Source organism: Prunus mume, linkage group LG4, assembly GCF_029339155.1.
Source record: "Prunus mume cultivar Tortuosa linkage group LG4, ASM2933915v1, whole genome shotgun sequence".
In the NCBI taxonomy this organism is placed as follows: domain Eukaryota; kingdom Viridiplantae; phylum Streptophyta; class Magnoliopsida; order Rosales; family Rosaceae; genus Prunus; species Prunus mume.
In genome coordinates, this window is record NC_142701.1 from 24,365,807 (window position 1) to 24,393,654 (window position 27,848).

Here is a 27,848-nt window from a genome sequence, read left to right on the forward strand (position 1 = left end):
TTCTATCTTCTTGTTATAATTGCTGAATTACTAATCTCAGGGAAGATCGCAAGGTATGCGTTTGGGGTTTCTCCAGGGAATGAGTGACAATGACATCAGTATTTCTAGGGCTTATAGGAAGAAGGATAATAAAAATCTAACTGGTCGCTGCTATCATACTAGTTTGATTTGTAAATTGTACCGTTATGAGTGAGCTTCCCTAAACCTAATTGAGAAGAATGAAATTGAAAAGAAAAATAAACCTAGTATGTCTCTTACCTGAGCCTTTTGGCTTTTAGAGTGCTTCAATTGATTCAACAAGAAAAATTGAAGAACAACTGGAAGAGAAGGAGAAGAGGGAGCTTTAGACTGATGAACGTGAAAGAGAGCGATGGGAAGGAGAAGATTGAAACGAGGAGAAAAGAGACGTGAGCGTGATATAGATGGGGTTATTTTAGGAATTTTGAAATTTTCATTAAAGTTCATCGCCTGTCCAAAACTGATTAGCTGTTTTCCCTAATTGCTTTCTCCCCACTACTACGTTTCACTATTTGCGCGACGAAATATTGCGCGACGAAGAAAAACTCGTCGCGCAAACAATACTTGCGCGACGAAACTATATATTCGTCGCTCAATCCACTAAAATTTGCACCACCAAACTTTTTCGCGCCAAAATGTATATCGCGACAAAACAAATTTTCAGCATAAGCAGAGTTAAAAAGCGGGGAATTTTTTAGCGCGCAGTTGTGCGACGAAATATCGTCGCTGAAGGGAACAATGCGCGACGAACACATACTCCGTCGCGCAAATAGGACAGATCCTCGATTTAGCGCGACGGAAAGACGTTTCGTCGCGTAAGAGAACAAGAGATATTTTATTTTTGGCGCCAAAATGACCTAGGTGGGATATTTTTTTGCGCGACGTAATTATTTTTCGTCGCGTAAAGTTCAACGTTCTGCGCGAATATCTTGTTTTGCGCGACGGAATTTTGTTTTTGCGCGACAATGTTGCGCGACGAAAGTTTTCGCGACGGAAAGTACCAGTCGTGCAAAAGTTAGATGTCGGCGGTGTTTGCGCGACGAAAAATGTGTTTGCGCGACGAATAATTTGACGGGGAGTTTGCGCGACGAATAAGTATGTTCGTCGCGCAAAGTCCTTCTTCTTCATATTAGAATTCGCCATTGCAGAGGCGAATGCAAAACAAAGCATTCTGCCTCTGCCTCTCTCTCAACCTCTCTGCTGCTGGGATTTCAATACATTGATTGGGTAAGTATTTTTCGTCATTAGTTTAAAAGTATTAATTTAAGTTCGTACTAAGGTTTTTTATTTGTTTTCGTTAGGGATATTCGAATTAGCGATTGGTGGAGAACGATTGAGAAGGTATTTTATTTGTTTTATATATGTTTAAAATGTTCTTGTGAAGTTATATTTATATTATGTTGTGCGTAACGTAGTACAATCTGTTGTGATGTACGAAGTTAATTGAAATTAACTTCGTGCTTTTATTTTTATGTTTAGTAACACTTAGTTTCCCGTTCGAGATTAGTTGGATTTCGTGCATGGATGCGTAATGCATGACTGCGGTCCAATTAATTCTTGAATTGTCCCATTATTTGGACAGTTTGGTAATGCATAGTGTTGTCACGTAATCTATGGCTACAGATTAGGTTTCGATTGTGGATATTTCGTTGTCATCTCGATGCGTTCTTCGGGTGGTACATAGGTATTTATACCTATGGCCACCTCAAGCTATGGCGAATCTTTGTCACGAAATTCATCCACGTCGAAATCTAATCTCATGTAGTCGTAGGTTACGTGGCAGGAGTATGCATTCCCGAATGGGATAGGACCCTTACCGGAGGCATAAGGTGACATTATAACTTCGTATGAAGTTGTTGTGATTGTTGTGTTGTGATTCGGTTTCAGGAATTATGGGAGAAGGTGGATACAAAACCCGAGCAGATGCGCAGACGAATACTTGGATGGAATCGAGGATTTTATTGAGTTTGCACGTAGACACAACCCGGGTGCAACTAGAATCCGTTGTCCTTGTAGGAGGTGCAACAACACGTTATGGGAGACAATTGAAAATGTTGGATTTCATTTAGTAAGGAATGGAATGATTGAGACATATAGCATTTGGAACCTTCACGGGGAACAATTAGAGCATGCTTCGTCTTCAAATGCCACAAGAGTAGGCAATGTTCAACCTATTGTGGATGGTAATGATGTAGTCATGGATATTATACAGGATGTTTTTCCATTTGCATCGACCAACATGAATCAAGAAGAGCAAGATGATGTGCCTACACCAATAGACAGTGCGGAGTTTGAACAATATGAGAAATTGTTAAAAAATGCCAACCAAGAGTTATACCCGGGGTGCGAGAGCTTTTCCGTTCTCACGGCCATTGTGGAGCTAATGCACGGAAAATAAAGTATCGTATGTCGAACCTGTGTTTCGATTACTTTTTGGGGGTTTTCAAGAGAATGCTTCCGACGGACAATTGTTTGCCGAAAGATCATAAACAGGCGCAGAAGGTGTTGAATGGTCTTGGATTGGGTTATGAAAAAATCCATGCTTGCAAAAACAATTGCATGTTATTCTACAAAGAGCATGAATCGTTGGATACATGTCCTATATGCAATGAGTCGAGGTTCAAGATGACATCTCAGAATAGGACGACTAAGATCCCACAAAAAGTCATGCGTTATTTGCCCCTGAAACCTAGGTTGCAGCGATTGTATATGTCGACGCATACCGCCACAGACATGAGATGGCATCAGGAAAAACGGGTAGACGATGATGTGATGCGGCATCCTGCAGATGGGGAGGCATGGAAAGAGTTCGATCGAACGTTCCCGAGTTTGCTGCTGATCCCGAAATGTTAGATTGGGACTTGCCACTGACGGATTCAATCCGTATGGGGTTCTAAACCAACACCACAACACTTGGCCGATTTTCGTATTCCCATATAATTTGCCGCCTTGGAAATGCATGAAAAAGAATACATGATGATGACTGTTTTGATAACGAGGATCCGGGAGGTCAATCGATGTTTACTTAAGGCCCTGGTTGATGAGTGAAGGATTTGTGGACAAACGGTGTTCGCACGTACGATAAATCAACTGGGAAGATGTTCACTTTGCGGGCAGCGATTATGTGGATGTGGATCGATTTCCGACATATGCAATGGTTTCGGGTGGAGCACAAAAGGTTATATGGCATGTCCTGTATGCAAGGAAGATGTAACCTGGTTGGCATCTGGAAAAGTTTGTTACCTTGGTCATCGGAGATGGTTGCCATGGGACCATGAGTGGAGGGAAAAAGATAAAGAGTTCGACGGAACACGAGCGTCGCCTTAGACCAGAGAATGGTCCGGTGATGAGATATTGGACCAGCTTAACTGTTGATTTTGCTCCCTTCGGGAAAACAGTTAGTCGTATCGGACCTTCTACACATATGAACTGGGCGCACAAACCTATGTTTTTGAGCTCCCATATTGGTCGAAACTAAAATTGAGGCACAATCTAGATGTGATGCATGTTGAGAAAAATGTATTCAACACATTGGTGGGCACGATTCTAGATATCGAGGGGAAGACAAAGGACACGATCAAAGCTCGTCTTGATTTGGAAAGAATGGGCATACGAAGGGGTTTATGGATGAATAGGGACAATGATAAAGCTAGAAGGGATCTTGCATTCTTTTCTATGAAACCGAATGACAAGAAAGAGTTTCTAAAGTTTGTATCGTCAGTAAAGTTTCGATGGGTATGCTTCTAATATCGCACGTTGTGTGAATGTGTGACGGGGGTAAATTTACTGGACTTAAAAGCCATGACTGCCATGTGTTTATGCAACGCCTACTTCCTGTTGGTATTCGACACCTATTGCCGGAAGATGTAGTGAAGCCAATCATTTTGTTGTCAGATTTTTTTCCCAACTGACGGCGAAAACTTTGCGAAAAACGGACATGTTTCAGTTGCGCCATGACATTGTCCAAGTCCTATGCAAGTTTGAGATGATATTTCCTCCACTTTCTTCACAAGTATGATGCACGTGATGGTTCACTTGCAGAAGAGGCATTACTTGCTGGTCCTGTCAACTATCGCGATGTATCCAATAGAAAGGTATATAATCATTATCATTTGTGTATGCATCATTATCACATGCTTGCTAATTTCAATCATATCGATTTATTTTGGCGAGCTTCTTGGAGAGCTGAAAAAAGTACGCAATAGCCCGAAGGATCAATCGTAGAGGCTTGGGTTCAATATGAGTCGCTTACTTTCTGCGGAATGTATTTAAAAGATGTGGAGACGGTTTTCAATCGTCCTCAGCGCAATCATGATGGAGGTATGAGAAATGAAAAACTTTCTGTTTTTGCCCAAAGCGCACGACCCTTGGAGATCCTGGACGCGGAGAGTCGTTTTCTAGAAATGACATGGAGGTAGCGCATTGGTTCGTACTGAACAATTGTGATGAGATCATGGGATACTTATATGAGCATGAAGAGATGATGAAGCGAGAACATCCATCACATTTGGTTGCCCAGAAACACCGTGAATTGTTTCCACAATGGTTTTTGGATTCTGTAAGTTATCAGTGTTTGTTATTTGAGAAATATAAATTTTGTTAATAGATTTTGTCAGACTAACATATGAATGGTTTTGTATAATATTAGGTGAATAAGTTGAAATCATCGAATTCCCCAACTTACAGTGATGAGTTATATAACTTGGCGTTTGGCCCGATTCGCGCTGAATTGTTCTCGGGTTGTAATGTCAACGGTGTCAAATTTTGGCCGAAGCACGAGATGACAAGTTATGTACGCAAAACAGCGGTGTCCATGTCCCAGGTGGAGGTGAAAGTACGGACATTGATTTCTATGGTAAACTCACAACTGTCGTGCAATTGCTTTACAAAGATCGATACCAAGTGATCATGTTTAAGTGTCGATGGTTTGACACCAACCCAAATAGGCCGGGAAGTGTTAAAATCGATCATGGCTTACTATCGTGAACATGAACAGAACTTGGTATGATGACGACCCTTATATTTTGGCAAACATGGCAACACAAATTGTGTATCTAGATGACCCTAAAGCCGGAAGCGGTTGGAACGTTGTTCAAAAGATGGATCACGAGGCGTGTATGCTATACGAGAACTAGACCCAATCGACAACAACGTCAACAATGTAGCTGACCAACGGTTAGAATCTTCAATGGAAAATGATGCGGAAACACTTCGAGATACTAATGTTATACAAGAGCCATTTCAAATACAAGGAGTGTCTTCAATCGAAATACCGATTCAGTCAATTACAATTGACCTCGGTGATCTTCCGCGATATGATGTTGCAGTTGGCCCGAGAAATGACGATGATGTAGTTATAGAGGAGGCGGAGGAGGAGGAGAAGGAAGAGGATTGGGAGACCGAAAGTGATGATAGCAACGATAACGAAAGTTATTATAGTTCAGATGATGAATGATTAATATTTATTGTAATTTTATTATGTTAGTGGACATATTTTGTGTAATGCAAATGTTTTCATATATGTACTTGTTATATCCAAACATTATATATGATACCAAGTGAAACATTATTAAAATAATTGTAGTTATAAACCATTGGTAAATAAATATAGCCAACTAATTTGTATCATAAAGTTTAAATTTATTTTCACAAAAAACTTTTAAAAAATGAAAACCATATAACCGAAAAAATGAATACAAAGAACATAAGATTATCAACAATCCTTCCATTCTGAAATCGAAAGAAAATATAATAAATCATACTTTCATACAAGTAATTATATGTAATGTATAATACTTCAGATTAATAATATGTGAATGCAAATAATCTTGCGCGACGAAGGAATAATTGTCGCGCAATTTTTGCGCGACGGATAACGTACACGTCGTGCATGCTCTATAATTTGCGCGACAAATAATATCGTCACGCAACTATCTTTAGCGCGACGAACAATAGGCCCCGTCGCGCAAACATATACATATATATATATTTCTGAATTATACACACGTATATAGTTGAAATTGACGATCGAAGTAGTTCACTGTATTCACATAGGGTTAAACAGTATAGCTGTAAAAAATCATCAAAATCAGAGTCAAAATAACCGTTAAATCATGACTTTTCGCTTATAACCGTCAAACGTTTTGTCCCATTACTTGAGCTCAATGTTTTTTTTCTCATTTTTGACGATAAGATCTCAAGTATAAACAAACATATTTGACGGCTAGATTACAAACTAGTTTCCTAGAATGCGTATTGCATAAAAACACAATATTCATAAAAACTGAATAATTTCTTTATACATTCCTTCACCAAACATACGATTATGTGATGTCTTGTATCTGTAAATATCTGAAATTGAAGATCGACTTACATCTCTGTATTCATATAGGGTCAAGAACCGCAGCTGTAAAAATTTTCAAGATCGGAGCTAAAATCACCGTTGAATCGGGACAATTTGTTTACAACCGTCAAAGCGTTTTGTCCGTTACTCAATCTCAATGTTCATTCATTATGATTTTTGACGTATACGATCTTGAACTATGAAAAAAGAAGATTGCCGGTTAGATCATTGAAACTAGTTCAGGAGTTCGGGTTTAGGGCTTAGGGTACAGGTTTTAGGGTTTAGGGTACTAGGGTACGGTTTTGCGCGACGAAGAGACACTTACGCGTCGCGCAAACCATATGCGACAAACAAATTCCATTCGTCGCGCAAAATCATTAATAATTCGCTCTAAAAACCAGTTTGCGCGCGATTTAACACACGCCCATTCGTCGCGCAATCTCATTGAAAAATTTCTCCCATCTCCGCTCCAAAGACTTAGTGAATTTTTTTATCAAAACCCGCTTATGCGCGACGAACACACTTCCATTCGTCGCGCAATCTCATTGAAAAATTTCCCTCCCTCTCCGCTCCAGCACTTAGTGAAATTTTTTATCAAAGCCGTTTTGCGCGGCGAACACACGCCCATTCGTCGCGCAATCTCTTTGAAAAATTTCCCTCCCTCTCCGCTCCAAAGACTTAGTGAAATTTTTTATCAAAACCCGCTTGTGACGAACACACTTCCATTCGTCGCGCAATCTCATTGAAAAATTTCCCTCCCTCTTCGCTCCAAAGACTTAGTGAAATTTTTTATCAAAAGCCAGCTTATGCGACGAATACACGCCCATTCGTCGCGCAATCTCATTGAAAAATTTCCCCCTCCTCTCCGCTTCCGCAATTAAAATCAATGCAATGAGATTGCGCGACGAATGGACGTATGTTCGTCGCGCAATCTCATTGCATTGATTTTTCCCGCAAAATCAAATCCCAAAATTTTGGGCGGTGGACAAGTATGCACGTACGATAGGTTTGTCGTCGCGCAAGGTAAATCTGTTCACAACTTTGCGCGACGAAATAAATTTTTTTTGTCGCGCAAAGGTCAAATTTTTAATATATTGCGCGACGAAAGTTTTATGTTTGCGTCGCGCAAAGGTTATTTTAATGAAGTTTGCGCGACGGATATCGTTATTCGTCGCGCAAAGTCAAATAAGTATTCTGAAAATCGCGATCTTCTCCTTCGTCCCCAATTTCTGAAACCTAACCCTAAAACCTCCCATAATCCGCCCCAAATCAGACCCGCCGTCGCCACCGTCGAACCAGGAGCTTCTCCGCCGTGCCCGTCCATCCCGCCGTGAATTGCTCCGTTTAGGCCGAATCTCCGCCGCCGTTGTTCTCTCTCCTCGGGCACCAAACCGCAATTGAGGTACGCTTTCTGGGCCATTTTTAATGCTCTAGCTGATGGTTGTGTAGGATTTGATTCATTGTGTGCATAGGGTAGTCAATTTGAAACCCTAGGTTTCGGCCGGTTTTGAAATTTAAATTCCGGCCACTTCGGTCCGTTTTTGGTAGGTCCGAGAACAAAAGTGCCTCCAATTGATGTTTTCAACCTAGGGTAGGAACCTTGGCCCTTAATTTTTAGGATTTCCCGGTGATTGTTATCGCTTAGGGCACCCGCACTGCCCGCGTGTGGTGGCGCGTGTATCTTGTGCCATAGGGCATTTTGTCCCAGTGCAAACATTTCGTTGTCACGAGCGCGTAGGTGTGCTCGGATTGGAATTTGGTTATCGTTTGAGTCTCGAACGGTTCGAACCTATTGTGCGATTTTAGGGTTTGATATGTTCGGACCGTTGGATCGAGCTGAAACTCACGTATGTTGTACCATGTATTTATAGGATCGTTTAGGAATCGACGGATTGTGGATCGGAGTCCCGGATACTCCGAAATCGCAAACCCTAGGTCAAACTATGATTTTAATTAGTTAGTTCAATTCTTTACTGACATTGTATGTGCTACATTGGATTAATGAAATTGTGCAGATGTCAGACTTGATTAGCGTCGTAGGGCGGTGACGGCTACACCGAGTTCGGAGCTCGGCCGTGTCACCGCCATCGCTCCAAAGCGATGGAGCGGGACCACGTGCTAGCTGGTCCTGGGGATCCGGCGGCTGCATCATCATCTTCTTCGGTGGTGCAGCCTCTTAGCGCTAGGCGGCGACACCGGCCCGCTACCACCACCGACACCACATCCATCGATTGTACTGGTGCCTCGGGGCACCTACAGTAATACCCTTCCCCTTTCATTTTTTTAAAACATTTTTTTAATTGGGAATTTTATGGTTCAATTTGATTGTATATGTAACAATATTGTCATATTCCTTTGCAGCCAAGAGGAACACCCGAGGGCCGTGTCGGCAGCTGAAGACGGCGAAGTCACCCGGTGACCAACGATCGTATCGACATCGGATATGACGAGCGCCATCGGGCTGCACCGACGGCGGATTTGCATAGCTCCTTGGCCCACGCATTGGGCACGTCGTTCGGACCCATTGCCCGATGCAATGGAAGTCTTGGAAGGTCATACCTGACGAGATCAAGATGCAAGTTCGCGGCCAGTTGTCGGTATTTTTCCTATCTTTTAATTATTTTTCTTTCAAACTTTATATATTTCTATTACTTAATGTATGTAATCAATTTATTGCAGACGAACTACGACTTAGAGGACATCAACGAGGAGACTTTGGCGTACGTCAAGAACTCTTCGTGAGAGGTACAAGCGGTGGAAGAGCGACTTGCACCACCATTTCCAGCGCGTTTGATGATCCGGAAGTCGCTCTTCAGGAGGGTTGCCCGAAGGAGCTTGAGGGGCGGGAGGATAGTTAGGCGTGGCTCTGCGCTCATTTTCAGGCGCCCGATTATGTGGTATTCTTTTAATAATATTTGTTTAATGTTTATTTTATTTTTTATATCTCATTATTATTTAATTTATTTATAGTTCAATTATTATGTTTTATTTTTTGTATAACAGAATAAAGCCCAAGTGAATAAGGGCAATAGGAAGAAGAAGACTCTTCTTCACCATTCCGGCTCCAGGCCCTTCTCATATAGGATGGATGCACGGCGTCGGGTAAGAATAATATAATTTATATTTAATTTTTAATACGTCATTATTATTAATTTCTTTTGTTCATACTAATATTTTTCTTCTCTTGTTCAATTAGGGGGGGTCGAAATTCCCAGAGATCGACGTCTTTGGTGACGTTTATGTTCGACCTGGGAATGAGTTGGCGAGTCCCTTCATGTAAGTATTATGTATTTTTAATTCTTATGTTACACTTTCAATTTATATGCATTTTGAATTTATATTTTATGTAATGTTAAAGCAGACGATGGTGGAGAGGAGCCAGTTGGTTCTTCAAGAGTCCGCCTCCCAACTTCCTCCCGAGACTCCGATCGAGTCTGTGGATCCTCCGCATGATGCTGGATTTCAGATTTTGACGCAGACGTTGGATCAGACTCTCGGGAGGAGGCCGGGAACGTATTGTAGGGGGATGGGGAATGCCCGACAGAGGGAACCTCGACCGCGGTCTTCGTCGCGAGCAAGCAATGTCGGTGGCTTTTGACATCGCGGTTGCCGAGCTTGAGGGTCGATGTCGGTGATTCTGCAGTCCCTGCGCGTCCGCATTCCAATCCCGACTTTTGGTGCGTCGACTCCGAGCCCGTCCACCCCGAGCATCCCCAGCACACCACGGCCCCTGCAGACACCCATACCTCCGAGCCGCATGTGGCGGATGACCAAGTAGATTTTGGAACATTGTTTGATTAGTTTTTTATTTTTATAATTACTTTTACAATTTGTATACATTTATTTTATTTTATATAATAGATGTTTTCTTTATGATTAATTTTTTTTATTGTAATTTCATTTTAATTAAAAAAACCAAATTTATTTTTTTACAAAATTAAAAATCAAATAATAAATTTTTTTTAATAATAATTATTGCTTTTTGCGCGACGAAACGTAAATCGTCGCGCAAAAATATTTAAATAACAAATCGACAAATATATTTTAATCTTGCGCGACGCAGAATTTCGCTAAAATATGTATGCGCAACGAATAAGATTTCGTCGCGCCCGAGTTAATATAGCTCGCGCGACGGAAATTTCCGTCACGCAGTTTGCGACGACCACTATTTCGTCGCGCAAATATTTGTGCGACGGACAATGATGTCGTCCGAAATGTTTTTGAAACGAAGTTGTTATATCGTGAGCGCAAACTGCGCGACGAATGACATTTTTCGTCGCGCAAATCCTTTCTTCACGAACTTTGCGTGACGGACGATGCGCGACGAAACTTCTGTCGCGCATAATGATGTGCGACTAAAATCATTTCTGCGCGACGAATATCCTTCGTCGCGCAAAGACTAAAATGTAGTAGTGCCCATATCAATTATTCATAATAAGTGCTTTTCGTATCTCTTACCAAACTCGCTGGGTTTTCAAAATTTTCAAAATAATCACTTATTATAACCCCAAATAAGCAATGTCAAACGGGCACTAAATAGAAAACAAATTTTATTTTATTTTCCTAGTTGAAATGTATCTTCACAACTCAACATCGATATCACACCTGAAGAAAAAACATAAGCGTAATATATATACAGAGTTATGCTAGAGACACCAACAATAATGTGTGGCCATTTTTTATTTTTTATGCATAGCATCTAGTCTTTTCTTAACAGCACTCGATCGACTACATTATCTAAGTTTATGGATGAGGAGCCATGTGGATCAGTTGCAGTTTCTGCTAGTTTCTTCCACTCCTTAGCCTTCTTTTTCATTTTCTTACCCTTCTCTCCCTCCATCAACTCTCTAACAAGCATCTCCACTCCATCTCTCTTGACATCGTTATCAATCTGCATGCCACTGCTCCATTCATTGCAAGTATAATAACAATTGGTTTGCAGGCCAGCAAAAAATGGCCAGCAGAGCATAGGCACTCCTGCAGTCACACTCTCCATGGTTGAATTCCAACCGCTGTGTGTTAAAAACCCTCCAACTTGTTAGATTTTGGAGAGAGAGAGAGAGAGAGCTTGAGGAAGGAGCAAAAAATGAATTCTGTTACTTTTCTCACGCACTCACTGTGCACTCATAACAGTTGGGAACAGGATATTCCCAAATTACATCATCCAAATCTAGCCATCCATTTTTCTATTCTAATACATCTTAGCTGTCCACTTGGACTGTGATCCAAGGGCTCACATTTAAAACTGTAAATTTAAACTAATTACAAACTAATATCAGCTAAATCACTTATACTTCAACACAACTGATGGGTGGTTAAGGACTTCTTCTTGTGGGCACCAACTTGCTATTAGACCTCTTTCCTTCGTTTCCGCCACAAACTCAGGTGGCAAATATGCAGATTCACCAATAACCAAATCGGGCCTAATTACCCAAAAGAAGTGAAACTTGCTATTTGCAAGTCCCCAGCCAAACTCCACAAGATGTTGCGGTGTCATGACCGCTATACTGCCAAAATTCACATAAACAACTGAATTTGGGGCCTTGGAATTTAGCCATTGAAGGCATTCAGTTTCTTCTTTCCATAAACTGTATCCGATAGGGCTCAAAGAATCTTCTGGTATCTGATTGAGAAGTAATTGGATAGGACCAACGGTATAAAGAGGTGGAATCAGCATAGATGAGAGAGCATCCATAACATCTTTTTCCAAAGCATCAAATGTAAGAAAAACAACTGCTGAAGCTTTATCAACTTTATCTGTTGCTTCCATGCAGAAGTTGAACAACACGTCATCCTGATTTGTAGTTTGGATGAAGGTTGGAAGATCCCTTAGACGAATATCTTTCATCCCTGGAATCCAATCTATGACCTTGTCCAAATACCCGTTTTTCAAACAGCTCTCATCTACATTGATAATTAATAACATCAATATTCTTATGGAACCATCTTTAAATTTTTCTCAATAGCACTTGATTCACTAAATTGTCTACGTTTGTGGATGAAGAACCATGTGGACCAGTAGCTTCTTCTGCAAGTTTCTTCCACTCCATGACCTTATTTTTCATCTTCTTACCCTTCTCTCCCTCCATTAACTCTTTGACAAGCTTCTCTACCTCATCCCTCTTCACATCATTACTAATCTCCGTGCCAATGCCCCATTCATTGCAAGTATAGCGACAGTTCATTTGCTGTTCTGCGAAGAATGGCCAACAGAGCATAGGAACTCCTGCAGTAAGGCTCTCAACCGTTGAATTCCAACCGCTGTGCGTTAGGAATCCTCCAACAAAGAGTTCCAATTCTCATTCTACTTCTGCTTTGAATAAGAATAAGAAAAATACTATCATTTCAATAAATAAATATATATATATAATTTTAAAATACTATATCATTTCGGTGACCACATTTTGAATTTATGTATGCACTCGTGTTGGTCCAAGTATTTCGAAAAGGTAGTCATTTATTGATAGATAGTCAACTTTTCCAGCCCACAAATATCTGTGCAAAGACAAAGACAAAGACAAATTGGTTCCTCTGTTCTTGTTGGTATTCTTCAAATTCAACATTATCTTGTATCTTTCAGTCATAAATATTACATCTTAAAACCATATCAGACACTAAGATAAATTTAAAACTTATAGCTGATGTTAACGCAGCTTTCCTTTTCTAGCACACACAAAAATCAACTTCAAAATCTCCTATTTGCAATTAGTTTTCTTGTTGTAAATCGGATTGTATTCATGTCTATATTATTTTATCTTAAATAGACTTCTTGTATTTGTATAAATAGGGATTTTGTGTAATTTTTTTTAATACAAGGAAATTTATTCTCTACATGGTATCAGCCTTACCTAGAGTTTCATCCAACCTTCTCTTTTAGGTCTACCTCATGGCTTCATCTAACTCCACCATCTCCCTCCCTAGCCCCAATGCTTCTCATTTATCACGCTTATTGACTCCAACTACCTCATTTGGCTCTATCAACTCAAACCCTTCTTAGTCGATCATGACCTATCGATGGCACTCATAAACAACCCTCTACCCAAATCTCCACTTCTACTACCGAAACACCCACAACCACCACTGCCACTCTTACCCAAACCAATCCCGCCCATGCTCAGTGGTACCAACAAGACCAACTCATTGTCAACTACATCACCAGTACACTCTCTGAGTCCATTCTCTCTCTCATTGTCGGCTGCACCTCTACCAGGGATCCTTGGGAGTGTCTTCAATGCCACTTCTCTCAACCCAGTATGGCCAGTGAATTTGCTCTTCATTTTCAACTCATGGATATGTAAAAAGGCTCTCAACTCCTTCGTCATGCCAAGTCTCTTGCCGATTCACTTGTTGCCACCAATGAACCTGTCTCCTCAAAAGAAATTGTCATTGCTATGCCTCGGGGTTTAGAACTCGATTACAAAATTCTCGTAACTGCAATTCTCAATTTTCCTATGCTTCTTGACTTTGCTGATCTTCATTCTCATTTCTTAGCTTTCGACGCACATACTCTTTGTATCTCTTCTGATCAAAACACAGCACTCATGGCCACCCAATCTTCTCCTCAGACCACCAGCCACACTTCCTCCAATTCACATGATGGTGGTGGCTGAAGGAAACATGCATCTAATGCTTAGAAAATGAACTTTAGCCACAACCTATACAACAAAAACATTCTAAGTGGCGGATTCATTTTGTTTATACTAGTTGAGCTAAACCTCTTTCATTTTAAACCAAGTATCTTAGCCTAGTCTCTTTGAACATAAAAAGGAAAAGAAAAAAGGGAATAGATATTTACCCTTGATGACATTTTCTTGATTTCTCAAGAATGATCACCTTTGTTGGAAAAGCCTTTTCTTTCTCTTGACTTTGACTCCTTCACCTTAAGGCTTCAAAATTGGAGTCATCTACCTCACCACACCAAATGCTCGTAGCGATGAAGAGAAGGCAATCAAGAAGTATGGATGCTAGTCTACTTCTTGATTGGACCAATTTTTGGTTTATGAAAGATGAGGTACAAAGATGATCACTCATCAACCAAAGTTGGAAACCAAAAACACTAGCTTGGTTTTCTCCAACACTTAGCTTATACAGGACAACACAAAAGGCAAAGGGAGAGCTTCCCCTTAGTTGCCAAAATTTGGGTGGGTATTTTGGGCTCCATTTGGTCCATGGGTCATGTCATCTTATGCCACTTATCCCTTGGGCCCAATAGCCTTTTGGGCTATTTTGTCATTTTCCTTTTAAATCATATCTAAAAGCCCAATCCAATATTTCTATATGTCAATATTAATTCCATAATTAATCTTTTAATTATAATTTAACTATTAAATTATAATTATAGTCTTACTTAATTGATCCGGTCGAACTATTTGACTTTTCTCAATTGCTCCAGTCAATATGTTGACTTTTGACCGTTGACTTTGACATTTGATTATCAACCATTGACTTGTGTCTCCTCATTTGTACCTCTAATCACATTCTTTAGGTGTGTAGATCCGTAGGTTCCCTTTAGCAAGGTAGTGGATTGACTCAACTCCTCAGAGATGATATACGAATTAAATTCCATAATTAAATTCTTCCTATTAATAAAGGTTAATTGAAACCTTTTTGGACATCCACAAACCATGGTTGTTGCCTAGCAGCAAGTCAAGGTTATCCGAGCTAAATGAGATGTTGTGAAAGAACCTATTCAAATTGGAATGATCGTGTTAATACTCATTATTCACATTATTAGATCATGGAATCCAATTGTCAATATCCTAATGTGAATCATTCCTTTTATATGATTATCCTGGTAAGATTTGAATACTTCTTCTTTCAAGTCTTATCCACTACTCTGTGCAGAGATTTGACCAATCATATCTTGGAGTATTCTCTCTCCTTTACTGAGAGTAGAGATTCCTTATTGTACATTTATTTGCTTCCATGACTCTATTGAGAATCTTGATAAGCACCTTTAAGCTATACCTAATTCAGCATGACCATATAGTGCCCTCAAAGATTAACATAGCCACAAAACATCAATCTGAGTCTAAGGATTAGTTTGCACCATTGCAATTTATGAGTTCCAGCTTGACATGTTAGTAAAGACTTCCATGCTCTAACTCATGTGTTGGATCGTGTTCAATGTACTTGTTCTTCTACAAGCACCTACACACATATCAATGTGTCTCCACACTTAATGACTTGAGACATTTCCATTCCCTACACATAGAGATGATACTGTATGTACTGGTCTTTGCGGAATATTGACGCCCAATCAATATTCCTATGACTAGGAACATATTCAGGATTTAGGGATGATGAGAAGTCTCCATGTATGCAATCTCATTACATAGCTCTCATATCAACTTGTGTATTCCTTGAACTATGGTTGTTCTACATATTGAAAGATAATATAGGATGATTTAATGTATAAAACAACCTTTCTTGCCCATTGATAACATAATATGACTTTTATTAAAGATATCCTTAACTCTAACTATTACATAAGCAATTAGCTTTAAGGGCATATTTCTAACAGTGGACTCATTCAGTAACCGGCATGATAGCCGTGGTGGTTGGCGTAACTCTTCCCCTTCCTGGAGTAACCCGTGAATGGCTCCCAGCAGCCCCTTGGGCCTAATCAACTGTGACCTCTTTTTGCTCCAAGTTCTAGACCTCAAAGAAACTGGCCTTCCTTTCAGTCCCCTTGAGCCCAATCTGTCATTCTAGCAAACATTATGCATGGTCCAACTTAGCTTCTGATGTCTTGGGACCAGCTTGGTGCACCACCTACAATACAAATCAACATACTACTGATAGTACCCTGCCACAGGTGCCACTCATTACATGACTAGTAGCCCTTCTAATCTCCAAACTCAACAGCCATATAAGGGTAATAATTATGTACTTTTGGTAATGGCAATTCTCTCTCTATCTCTCACACTGGCTTTCTTCCTCTTCTTCTTCTTCTAGGTTCTCACAATTTTTCTCTTCAAAATGTCTTTTGTCTTCCCTCTCTTTGTACTAATCTTCTCTCTGTTGCCCATTTTACATGTGATAATTTAGTTTTCTTTGTTTTTACACTTGACTTTTATCAAATATATGACTTACATACTGGTTCGTTACTCTTTCGGGACCCTTCTAAAGATGGTCTTTATCCACTTTCCCTATCCTCTCGCTCATCCATCGTCCCCCATGCCCTTACCACCGTGCACTCTCCTGCTTGGCATCGTTGCCTTGGCCATCTATCCCATCTTGTGCTCTCTCACTTAGCACCATTTCTAGGCTTTAAAATTTCTCATGCTTTCTGTAAGGATTGTGCACTTAGAAAATGCACCAAACTATCCTTTTCTAGTAATAAAACTTTTACCCAATCTCCCTTTTTATTTAATTCACTCTAATGTATGGATGTCCCCCGTCATTTCAGTCACTGGTTAACGTTATTATGTCTTGTTTATAGATGACTTTTCTCGTTACTCCTGGATCTATCCTATGCATCATAAAAATGAGGTCTTTCCTCACTTTCAAACCTTTCTTGCCATGGTTAAAAATCAATTACACAAAATTGTGCAAATCCTTCAATGTGACAATGACACTGACTATGTTAATAATGTTTTCTCTGATCTTTGCAGTCAATTAGGCATCCACCAAAGTTTCTCATGCCCTTACACCCCACAATAAAATGGCATAGCTGAATGTAAACACTGCCACATTGCCATCATGATCCACACCCTTCTTCCCACTTCCCACACTCCCCACGATCTCTAGGTCAAAGCTTCCCTTACTACTGTTTATCTCATCAACCTCATACCTACTTCCAATCTTCAATGAGACACTCTATACGCTCGTTTCTTCCAACATCCTCCCTCATACTCTCATCTCTGAGTGTTTGGGTGTTCTTGATTCCCTTATCTTGGAACCTATACTACCAATAAACTTACCAACCGCACCCTTGAATGTGTTTTCTTTGGATACAATTCTCATCACAAAGATTACCGTTGTTTACATCCCTTCATGGGTCGTGTTTACACGTCCCATCATGTTTTATTTAACCAAACACATTTTCCATTTTAACATTTACAGGAATCATATTCTTTAGAGCATGTGGATATTGAATTCCACCCAATTATGCCCTCATTTGCACCTGGGCTCGCACCAATCACTTCTGCCCTGATCTAGGCCCGATCACTCATGACACCTCCTTGGTGTGCACCTTTCTAACTGCCACAGTCATTAGCCACAACCCAAGCCCAACAGCACCACCCAGTCTACTTCCGAAGCTCATTTTGCTCCGGCCTAACCCACTTGCTCCAAACCTATTCCCGACGCCCTTGCATACAACTCCCTCTACTTGTGCCTGAACTGAATTCCTCTATACACATTGGTTCCCCACTGGGCCCCCTTCGCTAGCTCCTCCTCCTACAAAGCAGCCCGAACCCCTTAACTCTAGCGACTTTGCACCCACCAGCTCATGCCCTGCTTCTTGCATGTGCACCCACCTTCAAGATGGCATTCAAAAGACCAAGCTTCATACCTACAGCACGTTAAATACCCCATTCCTCGAGCCTTATTAACTGTTGTTGATCATACCTTGAATTACTTATTTTTCATAAGCTACTAAGCATCCTGAGTGGCATAACGCTATGACTGAATAGGTCAATGCACTTCTCAAAAATAATACATGGTCTTTGGCTCCTTCCTTTCCTTCTCATAACTTGCTTGAGTGCAAGTGGGTTTTTTGGATTAAGCGTCACTCTAATGACTCCATTGAATGCTAAAAAGCCTGTCTGGTTGCCAAGGGTTTTCATCAACATCCGAGCATAAACTATGATGAAACCTTCAGTATTGTTGTTAAGCCTGCCATCATTCACACTATTCTCTATCTTGTAGTTGCTCGTTGTTGGTCACTTCGTCAACTTGATGTCAAAAATGAATTTCTTCACAGATTTCTTTAGGAATATGTCTATATAGCTCAACCCATGGTTTCATTGATCCCACTCGTCCATCTCATGCTTGGTTCCATTGCATCAGTACCTTCCTTCTCTCTTATGGGTTTTTCACGGAGCCAAGCTAACGCTTCATTATTTATGTTTCAACATTCCTCCCATACAATCTTTCTTCTTCTATATGTCAATGACATCATGGTAACTGGCAGTGATTTCACCCATCCCCAACAATTCCTATCTCTTTTAGGTGGCCACTTTGACATCAAAGACCTTGGTCCACTCAACTATTTTTTGAGTTTACAGGTTCTTCATAAGGATGGTACTCTACACTTCAATCGACTTAAATATGCACATGATCTTTTGCATAAAGAAAATATGAAAGAAAATATTCTCAACTCCAAACCTGCATCTACCCATTGGCTACCAAGGTTCTCCTCTTTATCTCTAATGTTGCTCTTATCGCCTACCCAACCGAGTGTCGCGAGCTTGTTGGTAGTTTATAGTATCTCACTCTTACTCGCCCTAACATATCTTTTGTCGTCAACATAGTTGCTCAGTTCATGAGTGCCCTTCGTACTTCTCACCTTGTTACCACCAAATGAATACTTCAGTCAAGGGCACTATTGATCTCGGCCTCACCTTCACTCCCTAAACTGTCACAACTTGTCTCTCCGCCTACTCTAATGCGGATTGGGTGGAGTGCTCTGATTATCGTTGGTCAACCACTATATATATATATATATATGATTACTCTTCGAACCAACCCTCATCTCCTGATGTTCCAAGAAACAACCCACTATCTCGTGCTCTAGTATATAATAGGAATACCGTGCCCTCTCTCATGCTTGTGTTGAAACCACTTGGCTCTACTCCTTTCTTCATGAATTGGGTGTGTGTATTCGGCTTCCAGTCCTACTTTATTGTGACAATCTCAGTACCACTTACATGGCTGCCAACCCAGTTTCATGCTCGCACATGTCACATTGAATTGGACTACCACTTTGTCCAACCTATTTACATGTTACGATTCCCAGTTTCCTACAGCTCGGCCACGCTGGGAGGGTTTGTGGGTGTTAAAGCAACTTTCCTTTACTAGCACACATGGAAGTCATCTTCACAATCTCCTCCTAGCAATTATTTTCCTGCTGTAAATCGGATTGTATTTATGTCTATATTATTTCCTACCTTAAGTAGACTTCCTTGTGTAATTTGTTTAATGCAAGGAAATATATTCTCTATAGTTGAACAAAAACTGAAGATGGTAAACATGTTGCCAGTTCATTGAACCAAGAACTTCTAGGCTTGCAGTGCACGATCTTGTTAAGTTTGTGGATGCAAAGAACATCTAGCTTCTTCTTGATTGCATTTCATTCATTAAATTGTCTAAGTTTGTGGATGAAGAACCATGTGGACCAGTGGCTTCTTCTGCCAGTGTTTTTCACTCTACGGCCTTGTTCTTCATCTTCTTACCCTTCTCTCCATTAACTCTCTAACAAGCTTCTCTACATCGTCTCTCTCTCGACATCATTATTGATCTCCATCCCAATGCCCCATTCCTTGCAGGTATAGTGACAGTTTGTTTGATGATCAGCAAAGAATGGCCAGCACAACATAGGCACCCCTGCAGACACACTCTCAATCGTCGAATTCCAACCATTGAGTGTTAAAAATCCTCCAACTGTAGGGTGGTTGAAGGACTTGCTCTTGTGGACACCAACTTGCTTTCTAGAAAGAACTAGCTAGATGGTTTGCATAACCCTTCGCTTTTTGTTCCTATAAATAGTACCCAATTTGTATAAGTAAAAACCCATGACTAGGATCCAACTCAGCAAGTTACCTAATTAAGCATAAAATCTGATTTATTGTACTTTTCAGATTCCAAAAATACCTCAAACTAAGCCATTATTGCATTTTATATATTAATGTAGGAATCAATATGGAAACAGTTTTTAATTGAATTGTATATAATGACAGATGTTGAATTTGGAAAGATCTCCAAATGGTTGTAATAGATGTAGGAATTAATTTTGAAACATTTTTAAAAAATTTAACAATAAATTCAAATTTAGGTAATCGATTTGTTTAATAAAATGTTTATGTTATTTTCTTTTTATGAATTATACATGACTAATAATCCACTTTATAATTGTTTATGAATAAAACTGTACATACTAATTATGTTGAAAAAATAATGAACCTATTACTTGTTTGTTTTATGAAAAACATAATTTACCTAGTATGAAAAGTGTACATAATTATCTATTCCAAATAATGTGCCTATACACATTTACAGGTATATTGTAAAATAATTTACCTGTGGGTAAATAATGCACCTATATTTTATATAAATTATTGTGTACCAATTTTTAATTATGAAAAATATACGCAATTACAAAGTAACTGACTTTTGTTTTTTTTTTTTTTGGTAAATAATATACCTATATTTTATATGTATATATTTATATTATATTTTCCATAGGTACATTATTGGATATGTAATTTACAGATTTTTTTTTTTGTGGTAATTTTAAGGGGCGAGATGTGAGAGGGAATGACAACTAAAAGAAATGGGGTGATTGATATGCTATTAATAGGGAGTATATTAATTACAATTATGGCAGTTAATGAAATGCTTGAAATAAATTATAAATAAAATATGAAGTTTGGTGGCAATGGTGGCAATGATGTAAAAACATAGAAATACTACGACCTCTTATATCCTACTAGTCATTTAAATTTGAAATTGGGTTTTACACATAGATTTATAGAGTGATGGGTATATGTTTAGGAAATAGAAAATGTAGGGATCTATATTGGACAAGTCCTAATTATAAAGATATTAAATAAGTAAAATAATGTAAATTGTATTGTGGTGGTGGAACGAAATAATGAATTCAAATGTGAATTTTATTCCATTATATCGAATGATACATTATATATTTTAAAGGTATTAGTTGGCCACGGTTTTAAAGTAGTGGCTCACAAAACAAACAAAAAAGCACTAGCTATCTTCATCATTTGGTAACGATTACGGGGATTTTTTAAAAAATTAATATTTTAACTAGTGAATGCAGACTTTTGCAAGGGTAGGAAGACATGGTGGGATCTACTATTTATAGGACGCGGACACTCTTTGTCGTGGCCACGACAAAAATAAATGTCAACATCCTTTGGTCACGGGTTGTTTGTAGCCAACATAAATTTTGGCCACATGCAATGTGTGATTTATAAGTGACTTTTCTAATAGTGAAAGAAAACATATTATTAGGCTACGCATGACATCATACACGAATAAGGGTGCAATATAGAGTAATACTAGAGATACCATCAATAATGTGGCGATTTTTTATTTATATAGATATGGATATGGACAGAGAGCTTCCATTGAGGGATCCCTCAAATAAGCTTATCTGAGGGACACCTCTTGTAGGGCCACTATGGATTGTATTTTACTAATCCAAACCATCTATTTTGTAGATACTCATTCAAAGATCATCTCTACAAAAAATCACTTGAATCCGATATCATTTGACCACTCAATTGAGTTATTGAAATTTTAGTACTTTCTTGAAGCACCATGTTCATTGATTTTGTAAGACACAATTGGATGTCGAAACAATGTCCGATTTGTCTAATTTTTTGTAAGGATGATCTATGAATGAAGACCTAAAAAATAGATGGTTTGGATCACTGGAAAAAAAATTGTAGGGTACCCTAAAGGGCGTCCCTCAAATAAAATTATTTGAGGGATCCCTCAATAGAAGGGGACTGTGGATATGGATAACATCTAGTTTTTTCTTAACAGCACTTGATCGACTAAATTATCTAAGTTAATGGATGAGGAGCCATGTGGATCAGTTGCATTTTCTGCTAGTTTCTTCCACTCAGCCTTCTTTTTCATTTTCTTACCCTTCTTTCCCTCCATCAACTCTCTAACAAGCATCTCCACTTCATCTCTCTTGACATCGTTATCAATCTCCATGCCACTGCCCCATTCATTGCAAGTATAATAACAATTGGTTCTCTGGTCAGCAAAGAATGGCCAGCAGATCGTTGGCACTCCTGCAGTCATACTCTCCATGGTTGAATTCCAACCGCTGTGTGTTAAAAACCCTCCAACTGATGGGTGGTTAAGGACTTCTTCTTGTGGGCAACAACTTGCTATTAGACCTCTTTCCTTCGTTTCCGCCACGAACTCAGGTGGCAAATATGCAGATTCACCAATAACCAAATCGGGCCTAATTACCCAAAAGAAGTAAAACTTGCTATTTGCAAGTCCCCAGCCAAACTCCACAAGGTTTTGCGGTGTCATGACCGCTATACTGCCAAAATTCACATAAACAACTGAATTTGAGGCCTTGGAATTTAGCCATTGACGGCACTCAGTTTCTTCTGTCCATAAACTGTATCCGATAGGGCTCAAAGAATCTTCTGGTATCTGATTGAGAAGTAATTGGATAGGACCAATGGTATAAAGAGGTGGAATCAGCATAGATGAGAGAGCATCCATAACATCTTTTTCCAAAGCATCAAATGTAAGAAAAACAACTGCTGAAGCTTTATCAACTTCATCTGTTGCTTCCATGCAGAAGTTGAACAACATTTCATCCTGATTTGTAGTTTGGATGAAGGTTGGAAGATCCCTTAGACGAATATCTTTCATCCCTGGAATCCAATCTATGACCTTGTCCAAATACCCGTTTTTCAAACACATCTACATTGACAGCGAATTAATGAATCAATGAAACATTTCATTTGCAACTTTAACAACAAATTCTCGTGTCAAACTGTCTAGCAAACTATGATCTATTGATTAGGTTTTATTCTTGCATAAAAACACAAGTCAGCTGGCATCTTATTTGCATAAAATCTCTATACTATTTATATAGATGTTTCATTCACCATTGAGTGGGACAAGTCCTTTTTCCATCAAAGTGCGATACTGTTTAAAGCCCATGAAGCTGCTTGCAGCAACAGTGTAAAACAGTGTGATAGGGATTCCAAGTTCTTCAGCTGCTGTGATTGTGAACATGGACAAGAAACGTCTGAAACTATGCAAGTCACCGGAGGAACACTACTTGCCGTCAATGTTTTCAAAGGCGAGGCGTTTTTAATAGCACTATACGAGGCGTAAGCCTTGAAGCGTTGAGGCGTAAGCCTTTTGAACATTAATTTATTTTAATAAGAATTTTTTTTGAATAATACAATACAATTAAATTGCACAACTAATTTTTATTGAACCATAACAATCTTTTAAATATAATTAAATATTTGGTAAGGATAGAAATTAGGGTTGTACTATACAATATACACACATATTGTTGTAAATGAATGAGTTGGTGGATGACCACCATACCTCTTAGTATTCCACCGTTGGATTTTATGTAACCTATGCACTAAGTATTTGTAATTAGTGCTTGTAACCTATAAGTATATTGTAAATGATGGTATTCAATCTCCTATCTTGTAAGCCTATAAATAGGTGGTTCTACCAAGATTAAGAGAAGAATAAATATGGTGAAACTTTATCTTTAGCATATCACTTCTCTCTACATTTTCTCCCTCTAGTTTTATAACACGTTATCAGCACGACATTGCTCTTGGTATGTTTTCTTTCTCTGAATTTTCTTTCTTCTTATATGAGCTAGAGTCATCACATGGTATAGAGTTTTTTGTACTCGCCATCAGATTTCATCATGCTTGTTTAAGAAAAAAAAAATTCTTATTCTTATTACACATGAATATAATGTCATGTTTTTGTTTTTATTTGTCTATTTATTTAATTTTAAGTATGATCTTAATTATTATGATGAGTTTGTATTATACAAAAGATCAGGGCCCGAAGTTCCTCGATCCTCATCATATAACTAGATTAGTACCTAGAGTTCTTTTGATTGAATCAGAACCTAGAGTTCTTTTGATTGAATCAGAACCTAAAGTTATTTGATTCCAAATAATTGAGGGCTTGAAGTTCCATGAATTTAAAGAGCACATAAGGACATGAAACTCCTCGATTTTGTATTAATCAAAATCAGAATTCCATGAGACCTACATATGTCAAGAACCTGAACTAGAAGTTTTGAGTGCACATACATCGATTTGAGTATGAAGTTCAAAGCACAACTATTAATTCAATTTATTTCGATCTACGTATTCGAACCTGAAGTTTCGAATATATATATTGATATGAACCTAAAGTTCATAGTTTTTCATGGATCTTAATACTATATATGAACCTGAAGTTCATTACTTATTTGTGCCCATATGAACCTGAATTGGTTGGAAATCCAATTCTTAAACTTGTAGTTTTATCTACATATTGAATCCACATTAATATTGGATTATCTTGGAATTTCATAGTCTTTAATTTATTTATTTTATTCCTCGTTTATACCACTTTACTCATTTTGTTTTATTTTATTTATGTTGGGTTATTAGTTAATTTCGTTTTACAATGGTAATGTTTTGTATTACCGCCCCAATGTTGACAGCCAGAGGCGTCTATTGGAGAAACTTCCTACTTTCTTTTTTGGGTAGGAAGTTTACGATGTCATTAACCAAAAGTTCATGAGGCCCCAATATTACACAACTATTAAATTAGTTGAAGATTATGATATCATGAACTAGAAGTTCATTGACCGGATAACTTTTATGTTGCGGCATGACTATCTTGGCAATCCATGTTCCACAATGATACATAAGATTTTTATAAATTTGTAAGGACATCGTTTAAAGACTCAAAATATTGTCTTGTCCAACAAATATCATTACAAAGAATGCTCACAAAGAAAAGCTGTCATAAGATCATCTCAGTCAAAAATTGACTTTAAGCCATCTTTCCTGAAATAATTTCAAGGGGATATTTGTGAGCGCCTATACAACATTTAATTATGGATCACTTCACCAGTTTTATTGAATGGGCCTACTAAAATGGTCACATATTTGTCTCTTGTCAAGACGCTTACGAGCACAACTCCCACATTATCCAATCCAGTCAATTTGAATTGATAATGATGGTGAGTTTATTTTCCTACATTTTGAGATAATTTTCCAGCCGTTAAGGGGAGAAATGACAGTTCCTGAATAACGTCGTGAAATAATGTTGAATCAGTCCGCTTTGTCTCATCAAGATAATGCATATATAAAGTTATGAATATGCAAGCATGGATTGATATTCATGTATCACAATCCATTAACATCACAATAAGTGACTATGAGCATGACAAAAATATAGGTTCTAAAAACTTAACTCCCTAGAAGTGGAGATTATCTGAAAAATTCAAGCCCTATAAAAAATAACGCTCTATATGAGGTTATGATCCACATATTCTAATTAATTCATCGTAAAATAGATGTTTATACTTTATCCCATAAGTGACAACATCAGCCCCTAAAGAGGCATTGGTACCCCAAAGCAATGAGATGCTTACAAATTATGCATGCGCATGCACATGAGAATTGTGGGATCACGAATTGATGATACATTTGGTTTATTAGTAAGCTACTACAATCATCAAGGGCTATGATTATATTAAATCGCCTTATGAATGTCGACAAGTTAAGTGATTGGCCAAAATGGAAATAGGCAATTCCATTTATCACTAAATATGAAGTGTGGGATATTGAACCTATAGCTCAAACACCAAATTACAAATGTTAAGTATGAAGGTTACGAATTGGTGTTTGTGAAGTGAAATAAGATCACTAATATGACATAAGATTTCCTCGTAGAGACATGTTTTTAGTCTCCCATCTCATCGTAGATGCATCCACATTTCTATAAGTGCAGTTGTTATTTTAATGCGAAACTTATAGCATGTGTTAAATGCATATTTAATAAGACTATATGGTATAAGGAAATCCTCAAAGCTCATGAAATATTTGAGATATATCGGATGAAGTGACCCCTTGAAGGATATAAAGTACCACAATATTCTTAATTAAGAGTTAACACTAAGAGTTAGAGTATTTTGATGTCAAATTTGATATTGTTGTAACATATTCTAACTATTAAATTATTTGTTGATGCTCCTAAAGATTTCAATCATTTGAAAAGTGAAAAGCAGGTCGAATAGTATGATAGACAATCATGTATGAAGACAATGTTGCTTGTATTGCTCAAATTAGAGAAGGGGAGATATTAATCAGGGGGAGCATCCCAATTCTTCTGCATACAGGACATATGTGCGTTGTACTCTTTTTCCCTTCAACTAGGTTTTTGTCCCACTGGGTTTTTCCTAGCAAGGTTTTAACGAGGCAACATAAGCGCATCCAACACCATATTAATGATCCAGAAGAAAGTTACACTTTTTTTCCCTTCACTTTGGTTTTGTCCCACTGGAGCAAGGTTTTTAATGAGGGAACTATGTCATTGTATGGTGGACATCCAAAGGGGAGTGTTGTAAATGCATGAGTTGGTGGATGACCACCATACCTCTTAGTATTCCACCGTTGGATTTTATGTAACCTATGCACTAAGTATTTGTAATTAGTGCTTGTAACCTATAAGTATATTGTAAATGATGGTATTCAATCTCCTATCATGTAAGCCTATAAATAGGTGGTTCTACCAAAGATTAAGAGAAGAATAAATATGGTGAAACTTTATCTTTAGCATATTACTTCTCTCTACATTTTCTCCCTCTAGTTTTATAACACATATATATATATATATAATTCCATGTGTTAATAAATTAATTTAGAAAGAAAAGAAAAAGGTAAGTAGAAAACGGCTGGAAATAGAAAAGGCAGGAATATTGGATGAAGGGAAGCAACAAGTGAGGGGAAAAAAAAGGGAAGCGGACAAAAAAACTTTGCGTGGTTTTTTTCCAAACACTCCAATCAAAGCGACGTCGTTTCGTTAGAAAAAACCTATAAAAGAATTTTAGTTTTCTCGCAGAGCCGCACCAAATTTGCAGAAGTTGAAAATTTCTTCCTTTTCAGAGTGTCCAGATCTTGCGCGCCTTGTAATGCTACCTAACGCCTTCCCAGCGCTAAACGTGCAACTCGCGAAACAACCGATCGCCTCGGGCATTTTCCGCCGCCTCGCTCCAAAGAGCGCTCCGACGCGCTTGAAAGCATGCCTTTAAAAACACTACTTGCCGTCTCATTGAGTTTTACGAGGAGCTCAAGAAACGGAGCCAAGACCAAGAAATTTCTAAACAACTCACAAAGCAAAGTGGGTCTGTGGCATCTTTATCGATTCGAGAAGGCCATCTGGAATGGTTTCGAATCAAAAATCAGGCAAGCCATCAAGAGAATCAGGTCCAAGAGATTTAAGAAAGCGCCTGTGGTTGAACTCTGTGTTGACAAAGGTTGTGTGAAAGTCTCTATGGTGGAGGAGTTTTGCTCATTTGAGCATTGCCTTTATATGGCTTTGAACTGGAAAAGGAAGACAAACAACGTGAGGCTTATTAACAACTACAGTTGAAGCCATATCTTAGGTTTTGTTATATAATGTATGTGTGTGACTTGCTCAAATGCAGATTATTTATAGGGCAAAGTGTATTGGGCTAGTGGCGGATCCAAGATTCAAAAGACAAGTAGGCGAAATTTAC

At 38.6% G+C, this 27,848-nt stretch overlaps 2 pseudogenes; both read right to left on the reverse strand.

Annotated features, from left to right (window-relative positions):
* Nucleotides 1-11,645: 11,645 nt before the first annotated feature.
* Nucleotides 11,646-13,683, reverse strand: LOC148918245 (7-deoxyloganetin glucosyltransferase pseudogene; annotated as a pseudogene).
* An 8,395-nt stretch (nt 13,684-22,078) lies between these two features.
* On the reverse strand, nt 22,079-27,727 carry LOC103328854 (7-deoxyloganetin glucosyltransferase-like; annotated as a pseudogene).
* Between the last annotated feature and the right edge of the window lie 121 nt (nt 27,728-27,848).